This window comes from Octodon degus, unplaced genomic scaffold (genome assembly GCF_000260255.1).
Source record: "Octodon degus isolate 3935 unplaced genomic scaffold, OctDeg1.0 scaffold00060, whole genome shotgun sequence".
Lineage (NCBI taxonomy): Eukaryota > Metazoa > Chordata > Mammalia > Rodentia > Octodontidae > Octodon > Octodon degus.
The window spans coordinates 5064069-5077634 of NW_004524636.1; positions in this window are offsets into that span (position 1 = coordinate 5064069).

Sequence of the window (13566 nt, forward strand, 5' to 3'; positions counted from 1 at the left end):
GTGCTGGGGGATTGAACCGCGGTCCCCGATGCTTTGCCAAGCTTGTTCCAAGTAGGCGCTCTAGACCACTGAGCCATCTCTCCAGCCCCCATATTACTTTCTAATGTCCCACCTGTGCCTTACTTTTGTGGTTCTTGACCACAGGAAATAATTTTTTTTTTTTTTGCCTGAGACCTTTGCTGTCATGTGTCGGTCCCTAGAATGCTCTGCATGGTAGTTGGCATGGTTGAGGTGTTCTTTTTCTTTGGGTCTATGTCCGTGATGGTTAATATTCAACTTCAGTGTGACATGGGTGCCCAGGTATTTGACTGAAAACTTTCCTGCCTGAAGAAACTGTGAGGGTGTCTGAAATTGGCGCTTGAAGCAGTAGACTGAGAAACATGGGATGGTGAGGTCCTCTCTCTGTCTGTCTTTGAGCAAGCACACTAATCTTCTGTCCTCAGACTTGGACTTGCACTGGAAGTTACACCATCAACCCTCTTGGGTCTCCACCTTGCTGGCTACAGATCTTGAGATTCCTCAGGCCCCATAAACATTTGAGCCAGGCCAATTCTTTGTAAAAAAGTTCTCTCTCTCTTTCTCTTCTCTCACACGCTCTCATAATATTTATTTTCTTTCTTTGGAGCAAGAAACCCAGACAACCCAGACTAAGGTAAAGCTCAATTTAAAATCTCATCTCTTTAAGAAGACTTCGTCATCTTATGCCTTGTCCATTTGTTTCTCTCATGGCGTACATAACAAGTTGAAATATTCTCATTGTCCTTTTTTCTTGTTTTTAAGCTGTCTGTCCAATTATAACATGCTTCTCAAAAACAGAGAGCAACTCTTGTCAACCCACTCGCTCCCTAAGCCTGGCCCAGGTTCTCATGCAAAGAGGGCTGTCCACGAGTATGTGTGGAATAGTGACTGAATGGGTAAACACATGCTTGAGCTGTCGGCTGTTTTGTCTGGGTAATTATACTTTCTTTTTGCTGGACTAAAGTGCTGTCTTCCTATTTCTGACTTCCACACCATGATCTCTGGTTTTGAATTTGCATCCTTGCAGCTCAAGATTCGTATTTCTAAATGTATTTCATATGGGTGCCTTAAACAGTCAAGACTAAAACTTTGCTTTCCCTTCTCAATTGCCCTTGGTTGTGACCTACTTTGGGTAATGGCCCAAGCATTCATTAAGTCAGCCATATCCAAGAATAAGAAGTGTTCATTTATTCATGGATTTACATGTTTGTTTGCTGTTCACCCTGTGTGGAGCATTTGTGATCATGGGAAAAATCAACGTAATCGACATCCTTGTGGAGTTTCTGCTGCCATGTTTTAAACATTATATTGATTGCAAGAATTTTGTTCATTTTCCCTTAACCCAATGCCTTGAAATTATACCTTTTTCCTGTCTCTGTCTGCCTACCTGTCGCACACACATGGATTTTCTAAACCAAGCCAACATCCTTTTTTTTAAGATAAGGTCTCACTGTATAGTTCAGGCTACCCCTGAACTATCCTCCTGCCTCAGCCTCCTCGTGCTGGGATTAGAGGCAGTGCCAACATCATTTCTTTTAAGATGTTTAATGCTACAGGTTCTTGCTCTGTATTTCAGAGTCACAGTGATCCTCCTGTCTCAGCCTCCCTTAGTGCTGGGATTACAGACCTGCACCACCATGCCTGGTTTCAGTGGCCAGTACGATGAAGTAAATACCAGGGATTGAATTTGGCTCCTTGTGCTTGCCAGTCAGGTGCTTGGAACACCAAGCTATCTCCCCAGGCCCGGTGCTTAGAACACCAAGCTATCTCCCAGCCCCAGTGCTTGAAACACCAAGCTATCTCCCCAGCCCCAACATCATTTCTTGTCCAAATCCTTACCAGTTTTCTGGTTGGTTCCCTTTCCTCTACTCTGATCTCTTCCCAATTAATTTTTCATGCCATTAGCTAAGTGCTTTTCCTAGGACATGGATTTAAAGATCTGCTAGTGCTACAAAGCTTCCATCTTTCACCAAGGTTACTACCAAGGAGCAGCTTAGATTCTTTCATGGTGTGCCATGTACTTCATGATTCATTTTACTAGATGACTTTCAGATAAAAATGTAGCCCCTGCTGGACTCTTTCAGAATATTTTGCTGAGTTTACACACCTATAATATTCAATAACGGAACTTAGAAAAAATGGGGTATACCAATGAATGTCCATTTTGTATCTGTGTATTCAAAGAGGTTGGGATAGATATATAGTTGCATTCTCTTAATGAATAGAATGATTTGTTCTAATGGTGTTTGTAAATAGGATCTCAGGTCCGCATCTTGTACAGCAATTAACCACTAAGAAGAATGTATGCAGTGTATTATTTGTTGAAACTGTACTTCCGATTTGATTTGAAACTGTCTCATTGCTATCTGTTTATCAATAAAATTTTGAAAAAAAAATGTAGCCCAGTGTCTTTGCATGTGTCATTTCCTTGCTCTAGAATCCCACTCCCACCACTTTATCTTATCAGTCAGAAATTTCTTCAGTGCTCTGTGTGCCTAGATGCTTTCTGACGCTTTTGGGCTTTTTCTGGGCAAAGTAATAGAGTGTGAAATCATGTTCCTGTAGGCATTTGTGCCATTAGATTTCATCATGGATATCAGAGTCAGTGCTCATATGTTTACATATCTGGACTCCTCGCTGCACCAGGAGCAGCTCACAAATGAAGGCAGTGGATTAGGCAAGCTTCTATCCATGCTGAGCAGCACCGTCCCAGCAACACCAGTGCACCAGTGCTGAATCTTGCTCGATAAGTGAGTACTGATGAAGTGTAGAGCACAGAGTCAGTCATTTGCCTTAAGTTACACAGTAGTCAGTAGCAGTGCAGACCAGGCCCCCACATTCCCACTGTTAGTGGTTGTTGTACACTAGACTGAAGCATGGCTGTAATCGCTCCAATGTGTTTTGATTGGTGCAGGAGAAAAGAGAGCAGGAGGGTAAGCCTGGGGTTAGGCTAGTGGGGGAGAAACACCTTCAGTGGATATTTGCTGAGCTTAGAAACTCTCATATGCACTCCCAGAAACAAAACCAAAAATAGAGCGAAACAGACAAACAATCGCTAAATGGGTGCCACATATAAGTACTACTTAGAGAGAAGTAGGAATAATTCTAACAAGGAAAGGCTGGACTCAGGGCTAGCAGATATGGACTTGAACACCTTTTTTTTTTCATTGATCAGCTCTGTTCACAAATGAGGATGCCAAGGCACGGGCTTTGCTCCCCTTAAGCACCACATGCCTCGCTTACCCCATCTATAAACATGAGCCCATACTTGGAAAGATACAGTGAGGTTTATATCAGATGACCGATGGAGGATCAGAATATTGCTTGATGCATTCTACATACCTTAGAATTTAGTTTCCATTTCTGATTTTGACCCTTTCTTTGATTGGAAACCTCAGTGCACCAGAACGGCTTTTCTATCTGTTTGAGAAGAAGACTGCTGCTCTAGTGCTGCCCCGTCTGTATTTCAAGCACACTTTAACAGCTTTGGGGTGTCTTGGAATTACAGCTGCTTATCACTCCTTAGCACCTTGGCAGGAAAGCCAGTAAATCTCACCTCTTCCTGGGCTTCCAGTCCAGCTGGGGAAACCTCCATTTTCCTTTATCATCTGAATTCTGACCTTTAAGATTTCACTCTAACCTCAGGGCTTAATTTATCTGCTCTTAAAAGCAGCAGCTCTCCCTTACATGGAAGCTGTCATGCCCCAAGAAGGTACAGTGAAAGCGAAGCTCTCCTGCCTGCTTCCTCTCAAGGCACAGGGAGAAGCCCCCATAACCCACCCTCAGCTGCCTGGGGATGGGTGTTGGCTACACTGCAGCCCACTACAGCCTCTGGCTGCTGTCGCTCCCTGCATGCAGCACACTCTGAAGCTTTCACAGTTGACAAAATGCCATGAATACCATTGTGTGCAGTCAGCCCCCTGTTTGTTTTACCTGCTGTATATCCCAGCACACTTCCTGATAGCCGAGTTTGTGTTGTTTGGACTAAATCTGGACAAATATGCATAAAATGTGTTTTCAACAGATATTTCATGTAAAAACAAAGAAAGGTTTGTGTCCTTAGATTTCCCCATAACCTGAGGGCTACTGAGAATTATAAATAAATTTGGCTTCACAGGACTCCAGTCATAAATGACATTTTTTTTTTAAATGATGGAAAGGGGGAGATTTGAGTTGCACAAGAACCTTTCGTTTAATTCCCCTCTTCCCCAGTATGTCCAAAATTTAAAGAAAGTACATCTAAGTGTAACACTCAGTTGAAAGGGAGCTTTTGATTCCTGGCTATTGGGGGAAAGACTATTTATTTATTTATATTTGTTTTTAATGTTTGGTACAGGGTCTCACTATGCAGCTTGGACTCTTAGTGATCCTCCTGTTTTCAGCCTGCCCAGAACTGGGATTAAAAGCGTGGTCCACCATGCTCAGTCTTGGTGGCCAGCTCAGTGCACCCAGGGGTGGGGCCAGCATGGCATGTGGTGCCAGGAATCAAACCCCAGTTCCTGCATTTACCTAAACAGGCACTTAGTCTGCTGGGCTATTTCACTGACCCTCTGTCTATTTATATCATTCCTTTGTTTTCTTAAAATTGATGAAGATTGGTCCAGCTCTTTTAAAATACTATGTTTTATCACTCTCTGGTTGATGGACACAATCTAGTGTGAGCAAATTAGAGATATCTGGGATAGACACAGTAGCTTCCTTTTGAGAAGATAGTTTACCATTGGTAGAGAAAATGAGAGAATGTACACACAGTATATCTCAAGCTGGGGTTTCGGAGTGAGCCACATCTGCATCACTTGGAAAGGCACTGGAAATGTAAGGTATTGGACCTCACCTTGCCATAGTGATTCAGATATGTGGGAGCTGGTCAGCCATCTGGGCCTGACAGCTCTCTCTGATTAGGTCTTCCAAAAATTACAGTGCATAGAAACAGGCTAAAAATGAGAACAATACTACAGGAAATAAAGAGTTGTGAGAAAACCAGAACCTTGAATATCACAGAGACAAGAAAGGAGGGTTGGGATGGTGTTTGATGGTCCAAAAGGAAAATGAGAACATGTTAGGCAGGCATGTACCTGCTACAGCTTGTGTCTAGATGTTCCCCTAAAGCCTCATGTGGTCATAGGAAGGGCTTCTTCAGAGGTACATGGATATAGAGAGTGTGATGCTCCGTGTGTGATTACTAAATCAGTTCCACTGATTGGTTTGGCTCTCACCTTAAACCCACTAGTCTAGATAGAGTCCAAACAGGCAGAAAGAAGCTGCTAAGGTCACTCTTTGGTTTCCTTGATTGCTTTGCCACCTTCTAGCTGTCATGAACTGCTCCTCCTCATGCCTGCCCTCTTCCATGCCACCTTACCTTGGAGCTAGCTGATTATGGACTGAAACTTCTACAGATTGTGAGCCAAATAAACCTTTTTTTGTTTAACTTTGCATGTTGGGTAGTTTGTCTCAGCCATGAGAACAGTAACTAAGATAGAATTCAGTACCAGCAAAGTGGGGCCATTGCTATAAGAGTGCCTCATCTTGTGGTTTAGGAGCCTTCAGAACTAGAAGGAGAAGAGTTAGGAAAGGTTTGGAGATAACATCTGGAGAAGTGGAGCTGAAGCACGTGAGGCTATATTTGATGGGAGATTCCAGTCAGAACTTAAAAGACCAAAATGCGGATGGAAACACTGCTGGTCAATATCAGGCTCAGGATATTGCTGCTGGGAAGAATTGGTTTGGCTCTCACCCTCTCACCCAGCCTGCACTGGCTGTTGGACTCCAGATGATGTGTGTTATGCCTTGATAGAAAGTTTGCACTTTGCTCCTGTCAGGGGACCTTGCCTGAGCCAAAGATTAAGGGTGGTGGACTGATCAATCTCATAGGAGGAATTTCAAGACAGTATCATGTGGAGGCAGTTGCATGGCCATGGGGGAACTTTAATCAGATATATGTTGAGACTTGAGAGCAAAGAATCCAGAAGAAAGATTCAAAATATTGTGAGCCTGGCCAGAAAGGAAGCTTCAGTAAAGGTGCAGCCTACAAAGATGAAACAGAGAAGAAATTGGCCTCTGAAAGGACTAATAGGAAAAATCCAAGTATTTCAGAAGAAGACAACAGAAAAGATGACCTGAGGTCATCATAAGAACCAGGCTTTGCAGCTTTATAGCTGCAAAGGTGAGAGACTTTGATATGAATGAGAGTCCTAGAGCACCATGTTCTAGAACAGTGGCAGCCTAGAAAGTGTGCTCCTCAGGACTGGGTTCTGAGTGCTCAGTGATCCAGGCACTTGATCCCTACAGAGAAAGAGAAGGAAGCCTGGCTACTGTGCCAGCTGGGAGCACACCCTGCTGTCGTGCACATAGTGCTGGTCTTGTGTGTTTGCAGAGTACAAGAGCTATGGGGTCAAGAAGGCTTACACCTAGATTTCAGAAGAAGGCCTGGGAGGCCAGGTAATGTGCCCTGGAGAGCGCAGTGTGTGAAGCTGTGAGTGTGAAGCTGAAGATTTGGTGGAGACCACAAAAGTTTGGAGAAGCGAGGGACATAGGTCATTTGAGAAAAAAAATTGCAAGGTGGGAGCAAAGGCAGCCCATGAAAGAAGCCATGGGATCTGTAATCACCAGCAGTACTGTAAGGCAGAGCCACTGCAGCCCTTTGGAGTTCATAATTTGCCTTGCCTTTCTAGAGATGCTGGACATGGAACTGTGGGACTTAATGTTTGCCCTGTTTTATTTTGGTCCCATTGCTTTGTATCTTCATATTAGTACGTTTTGGAATGATAATGTTGTTCTTGTGTCATTGTACATTGGAAGTGATTGGCTTTCTTTTCATTCATACAAGGGCTTATAGCTAAGAGTTTGCCTTAAATTTTAGAGGAGATTTTGGACTGGCCTTTGCAGACTGAGTTTATATAGTCATTCTAATATTCATGAACAAAGTACAACATTAAATAACTGCATGGAAATTATTAACACATATTTATGAGTACACTTTTGACTCTTGTTGTAGACAGTAACTTATAGAAGATGCTGCTCCCACTGAGAATAACTAGAAAAATTGAATAAAGTACAGAAATGTTGTGGTTAAAATCCTCAGGCACTGTATAATCAGGAAGATCCTGGAAGAAAGGGGGCTCATAGAGAGAAGCCTAACTTTTGCATCCAAATTTCCCCTGAAGGTGAATATACACCATGACCCAGCAGTTCCTACAGAAATTCATACGTAAGTGCACCCAAAGATAGGGACAAGGAAGTTTGTAAGTATTACTTGCAACAGTACCAACTGGAAATCTACCCAAACATCTGTGAGCAGCGGAGTGGATGAGTACATTGCGATACAATCGCACATGAGACACGGAGAATCCATTAACTGGAGCTCTATGCAACCCTATGGATGACTCTCATAAAGATAACAAGAATATCCACCTACATAAAGTTGCAAATCCTGCAAGTTTAATCTGTAGTGTTTGAAGTGAAGAGAGTGGTAATTCTGGATCTCTGACCATGGTGAAAATAGGAGTGAGAAAGTGGTTCTCACTGAGTTCTGCAAACGTTCTTCTTGCCAAGAGCAATTGTGTGTATGTTCCCTTTGTGGAAATTCAGCAAGCAGAGATTTTTGTGATATGTGTGCTTTTTCTTATCTATATTGCAGTTTTCCAACATTCTTACTGCAGGAAATGTGTGAGGAGGAATATCCCTTGTATTGGTTTTCTGGCATGCTTGAGGTAAATCAATCTCATGGAAGAATGGCAGATTATCTAAGATTTAGCTGGGGGCAGGAGAAAGTGATCATTGAGAACCTAGATGGAGGAGTATGCAGACCTAAGTGTCAGCTACTAGGTGGCTTTGGAAAGCTCTTTAACCTGTCTTTATTTTCTTCACTTTGAGTGGAAGTTATTGTTAAAATAGAAGTTATCTGAAAATCAACTGAACACTAAGAGAGAAATCTACAGTATTGGTGAAGGGGGTTGGGATCAAGAATAATAAACTTGGATCTAAAGTAACTGAAAAGAACCTTTCTAAGGTCCCTCCCTCTGTGTGTGCACCCCTTTTCAATAACAGAAATATGATTGGCCTTTTGGCAGTGAAAATAAATTTGAATTTTTAAAGGGTGAAAAGAAAGATAAAGGGGGGCAGGAAGAGAAGAAGGAACTTGGTAAAGGAGTGAGGAGGGAGGGAAGAAGGGGGAAAGAGAGGAGAAAGGAGGAAGGGGGAGAGAAGTGAGGGAGAGAGACACTGGAGAAGAAGTCATGATATCATAACTGGAAATTCAAGGCACGGAATCCTAGGAACTTAATATGACTTGTACAGGGCAGGCTGAAAGGAATGTGAAATTAAAACTTTCTAGGAATATCCTCAACTAATGATGGTGGCTGTAGTGCATTTCTAACTGGTGGTCAACTTCGTACATCCAGGTGAATTAAACTAGTGTGGTGCTGGGTGCAGGAGGCCCACCTGAGGGTGTTGCCGGCAGCATAAATGCAGAACAGAAGGAGCTGCCAAAATGCTATTAGGGATGCTGTTTGGAAAGGCTGGTGGAGCTGCTGGAAGCTGCTAGTTCACTTGGCTGTTCTGCTGGAGGACCTTGTCATGCTGGCTTTCCTGATGAAATTTGGAGGAGGTTTTGTCCTCATCTTGAGCATTAATTCCTGACTCTGGAGGGGAAGATGGTGCATTGCTCAGCCTCATGAAGCTGTGGTATTGTCATGCCTGATGGTAACTTGGCTTTCCTCATCAAAAGAGGAGCTCGAGACTTCACTGTTGGCTGAGGATGGCTGTGGTACTTTTGGGGGCACCCTGGTGCTTACCTTGAGCATTGCTTCCTAGCTCCAGTTCAGATTCCTCAGCTTGCTAGCACAGATCCTTTAACTCACTGGCATAGACTTCCTAGCTTCCACCACTGACCTTTGGGCCTTTCCAGAACAGATCCAAGAAGTAGGCCTGCATGAGGCTTTGTTGTGGGCTCTAGTCCTCCAATTGGACTTGGAGAAGGAGGCATTGTAATGAGCTCTAGGCCCTTAGCTGAATTCTTTAGTATTTAGTGTGTGGATAGATTTCTTGTACTTGTATGTGATTCTTGGGTGATTCATTATAAAATACTATTATAAAACAAGTCCTGTACTATGTTGTTCACCTTGCAAAACTACCAAAACATGACAGTGACATCTGGTTTACCCAGCTCTCTGGCCTCCTGAGCAGCATCACTTGGAAGTGTCCTCCACTGTCTTGCAGAGACACCCAGTGAAACTGAGCTCCAGGCCCCTGGAGTGGACATGTGTCTGACAGCCTTCTGCATTGGCTGCTTTCTTTTCCATTACCAGTGGTTTCTGAGATCAGCTCCTGCAGTTGTTTAGATGTCATTTTCCTCTCAGAGTTTATTTGTTCTTTCCCCTGGAGGCAGTCCCAGGAGACGGTAGAACATTTGAGAGAAGAGGCCTAGCCAAAATTTCCTAACTCAGTTGGGAGCATTCCTTAGGGAGGGATTACAGTACTGATCATGGGTCCTGGGCTTGTTCTCCTGAGAGCACCACTATAAGGGTCTCTCTTCGGCTTCTTCTTTGGCTATGGGATGCTTCCCCAACCACATATTCTGCTATGTGTCACAGGGCTGTGGCCAGAGCCTGCACAATGTAGACATTCAGCCTCAAAACAGTGATCTAAATAAACCTGTACTTCATAGGTACCCCAACTTGGGTATTTCATTGTATAAATGGCAAGCTGACTAATACGTATTCTAAATAAACACATTGTCAAATCCTTGTTTCACAACCAGCTTTTTTCTCCCTGGAATCTAAACCTAAGGAAACCTGCCATTGTGGTGTGTGTGCCCTTCATTGCTTTCTCTGGGATCTGGCAGCCAACACGAGCGTGGTTAGACAGTGTCTTCACAATCATGTGGTTCCCAAGCCCACTCCAGACGGCACTGCTCTGAGTCTTTTGTCAGCTGCTGTGTAGGTCCATGGAGCAGCTGCTCTTCTGCTTCCTCCTCCTTCTGCTTCTCCTCCTGCTCCTCCTTTTTCTTCCTCCTCCTCCTCCTCACAGCAGATGACAGGAGCCATTTTGCCAAAGCAGTGGCTCCATCTGTACCCTGTTCCTTGGAGCCTGAGGTCCTAGTGGAGCTTTAAAGCACTCTTGCCATGGCAGAGGACCTTGATGCCTCTGCCTGTGCTTTGCTGGGCTGAAGAGGCCCCCAACCCCTGGTGATAGCTGGAGCTTGCTAGCACCACCCAGCCCTTCTTGAGCAGTTTGTTCCCTTTCTTTGCCCTCTAAAGCTAGACTTTCCTACTGTACACCATATAGTTGCATGGGTTCTTCTTGTCAGAGGCTCCATCTTAGTCTATAGAATTGTCTCTGCCACTCTTGGACCTTGGAGCACATGTGGGCATAAAGAGTTCCAAAGCATCTCTCCCATTAAGGCAACAGGGTGTTCCATCACATGATCTTTTTTTTCCCCTGTATTTTAGGGTAGGGTCTACAGGGTATTAAGGTCTCACTACTAGATCAGACTCATAGTGATCTTCCTGTTTATAGCCTCCAAAGAGCTGGGCTTACAGGTGCGTGCCACCATACCCAGTTTCAATAGCCATCTCAGTGCACCCTGGGGGCAGGGCTGGCACAGCAGATTGGGGGATCTAATCCCTGGTCCCCGAGGCTGCTTGCAGGTACTTTATTCTGCTGAACTATTTGGCTGGTTCCAATACATGGTCTTGTGCTGAATCTATAACAATCTTCTGAAAAATCTTCACTTTCTCAATTTTTCAGAACTTAACTTTTTTTTTTTGCCTGATGTAGCACACACACACACACACACACACACACACACACACACACACACACACACCTGGAATGATGAAGGCTTATAATTATCCATATTTAGAAATAAAATGACCTAATCTTGTCATCCTGATTGGAATCCACACAAATGTATGACATTGTGCTGTATCAACATCCACCTGTCATTGCAGAATTGATCAGGGTGCCGCATTAATAGCAATACAGTAGCACAGCGACTCACAGAACAGCCACTTCCACTCTTGGAAGGTACAAAACAAGGAGGGAAGCATGCAAGAAGCTAGTGAATGGTAGAGCATGTAGAGCTGAGTGTTGGCCTTGGCAGGGACCTTAAGGACAGCCAGTCCAGTCTGCATTGTCAGAGAGCAAAGTGTTGTGTCCCCAAAAGGCAGAGGAGACTTTGGCTGTGGTAGTGTGGGTTGCAGCCCTCCAAGGTGGCCTCTAACATCACACTGTTAAAAATAGCTTCCAAGCAAAAGGCCATGATGCCCTAAGCCACTCTGAGTACATCTAACAGGCAGTAGAGATGAGATCACCTCCCAAGGGGACAGCTGCATCCCCAGATGTGTTTTTACTTCAGCCCTCACCCAAAAGAGCCAGAGAGTGGCTCATGGTGGGGAAAGTGCCCGCTCCCATGGCTACAAGTCCATCTGCAGCACACTCAGCACCTGGCCAGGCCTGGTAACGAGGAAGGGCACCGCCCCTAACTCTCTGCCAAATATTGTTCCTTGTACTCAACCAGTGCCCAGGTTTTATAGCCTCAGACACCTTTTCCCAAAGCACCTCACCCATTCTACCTCAGCTCCACCCCATCCCTTTCCTAGGTCAGACCTGTAATTATTGGACCGGAAAAGCAACCCAGGACACCACATGCAGGAAGGCATGCAGGCAGGGCAGCCCCCAGCAAGTGGCTAAGCTGGAAGGTTCTTTTTCTACAACATCCCATCCCCATGGTCATCCAGCAGCATCCTCTTATCACCCACCAGGGCTGTGCTGAACAGGCCTACTCCGGAGAGATTTGGGGCCAGCCAAAGGGTGAAATGGAGCCCCATCCTATGGCCTTCCCCCTACTCCTCCTGAACTCTTGGTTTTGTCCACAAGGGGGAGCCTGCCAACATATCCACACCACATCCCACCCTAAGCACCACTTCCCACCCAAAACACCACATCCCACTCCTACCCTAAGCACCAGTCCTCCCCAAAGCCCTGAGTCTGGACATGCGCACCTGCTGCACCCCGCAGGGGTGGGGCTGGTCAGAAAACCCCTGAAGACCCTAGTTAGGGGCTCAGAGACATTAGGGAAGGGAGCACTGAGGTTTGTTACTCCTTGCGGGAGAAAGGCCAGCGTTGAGCTCTCTAAAGATCCAAGGATGTGTTACTGGTCCCAGCTGATCCAGGGCTTCTTGGTGCCTAGCGTCTTCCTTCTTCCTGTTAAAGACATTTGTGCTGGATCGGATCAAGCTCTACTGCACAGTAGGGCTATATTGAATATATAGCTAAAAATAATACTGCAGTTAACAATAATTGTGTATTTCAAAATAGATGAGAGGATTTTGAATGGTCCTAGCATAAAGGAATAATAAATGCTTGATGTGGTAGATATGCTCATTATCTTGATTTGATCTTTGTACACTACATACTACACAAGGTTCAAAATATCACACTGTACTCCATGGGCATGTACAATTATTGTCAATTAAATTTTTTATGGAGACAAAGCTGTTGATTGCTCGTACCATCCCTTTAAATAAACAATTTCTCTATCCCAGTTTGAGTTCCTAAATAGTTTTATTCTTCTGCCTGAACACTCCATGACCAGCAAGTAGCATCTTACAAGCGAAGATCCTGGGGCCATGAACTAAGTGCTGAATTTTCTGAGAATGAGGGGATCACTTGTCACCCCCTCATGGTGCTCAGCTCAAACTTCCTGATTCTGTTCACTCAGTGACCAGAAGTGCTCATAGAATGTGTTAAAGAGCCATAAAACATCTAAACACAATAACAGAGCTTATGACTTTGCAATTTTAAGTGCAGGTAGGCTGAGTGCAAAAATGACATTTGAACAGAGACTAGAGGAGATGAAGTAGCTGTTCATGCATCTAATTTATCTGGGAGAAGAACACCCTTCCAGACAGAGGGAGGAATCAGTTAAAATGCCCTGTGTTCACATGGTTAGGGAGCTGGAGGAGGGGCTGATGTATCTGCAACTGAGCAAAGAATAAGGAAAGGGCAGGGGCAGAGATGGTGACCAGATCATGTGGGGCAAGACTTCTTGAGTGGAAGGACTTTCATTCACTTGTGGGTGAGTTAATAAAGGAGCTCTAGAAGGTGTGGAGACTGCAAGTTAGGACAGGATGACTCTGGCTGTCTTTGACAACAGTGGAGAAGTGGGAAGACTGGGTACGGGGCTGCTGCCATGGTCCAGGAAGGAGCTGGTGTGGCACAGGCCTGTGTGGTAACTGAGGAGGATGACAGTTAGGGTCAGAATCTGTCCATCATGCGATTCACTGGCCTCATTTGGTGACAGTGCAGCCACTGTGGGGCTTGTGGTGGTTGCTAGGACTCATCAAAGCACAAAGAGATAGGAGTCATCTTCTGTCATAAATGCTACTAGCAAGGAACAAGCATGGGACCTGGCTCTTCATCTTGCTCCTTCTCCAGTCCCAATGACAAATGTTCTCATTTTGCTTCCTGTCTCCTCTCCACACATCTCACCCATAAGTGACTTTGGTGCCAGTCACCACCTTCTCATTTAGCCATGGTCAAATGGAA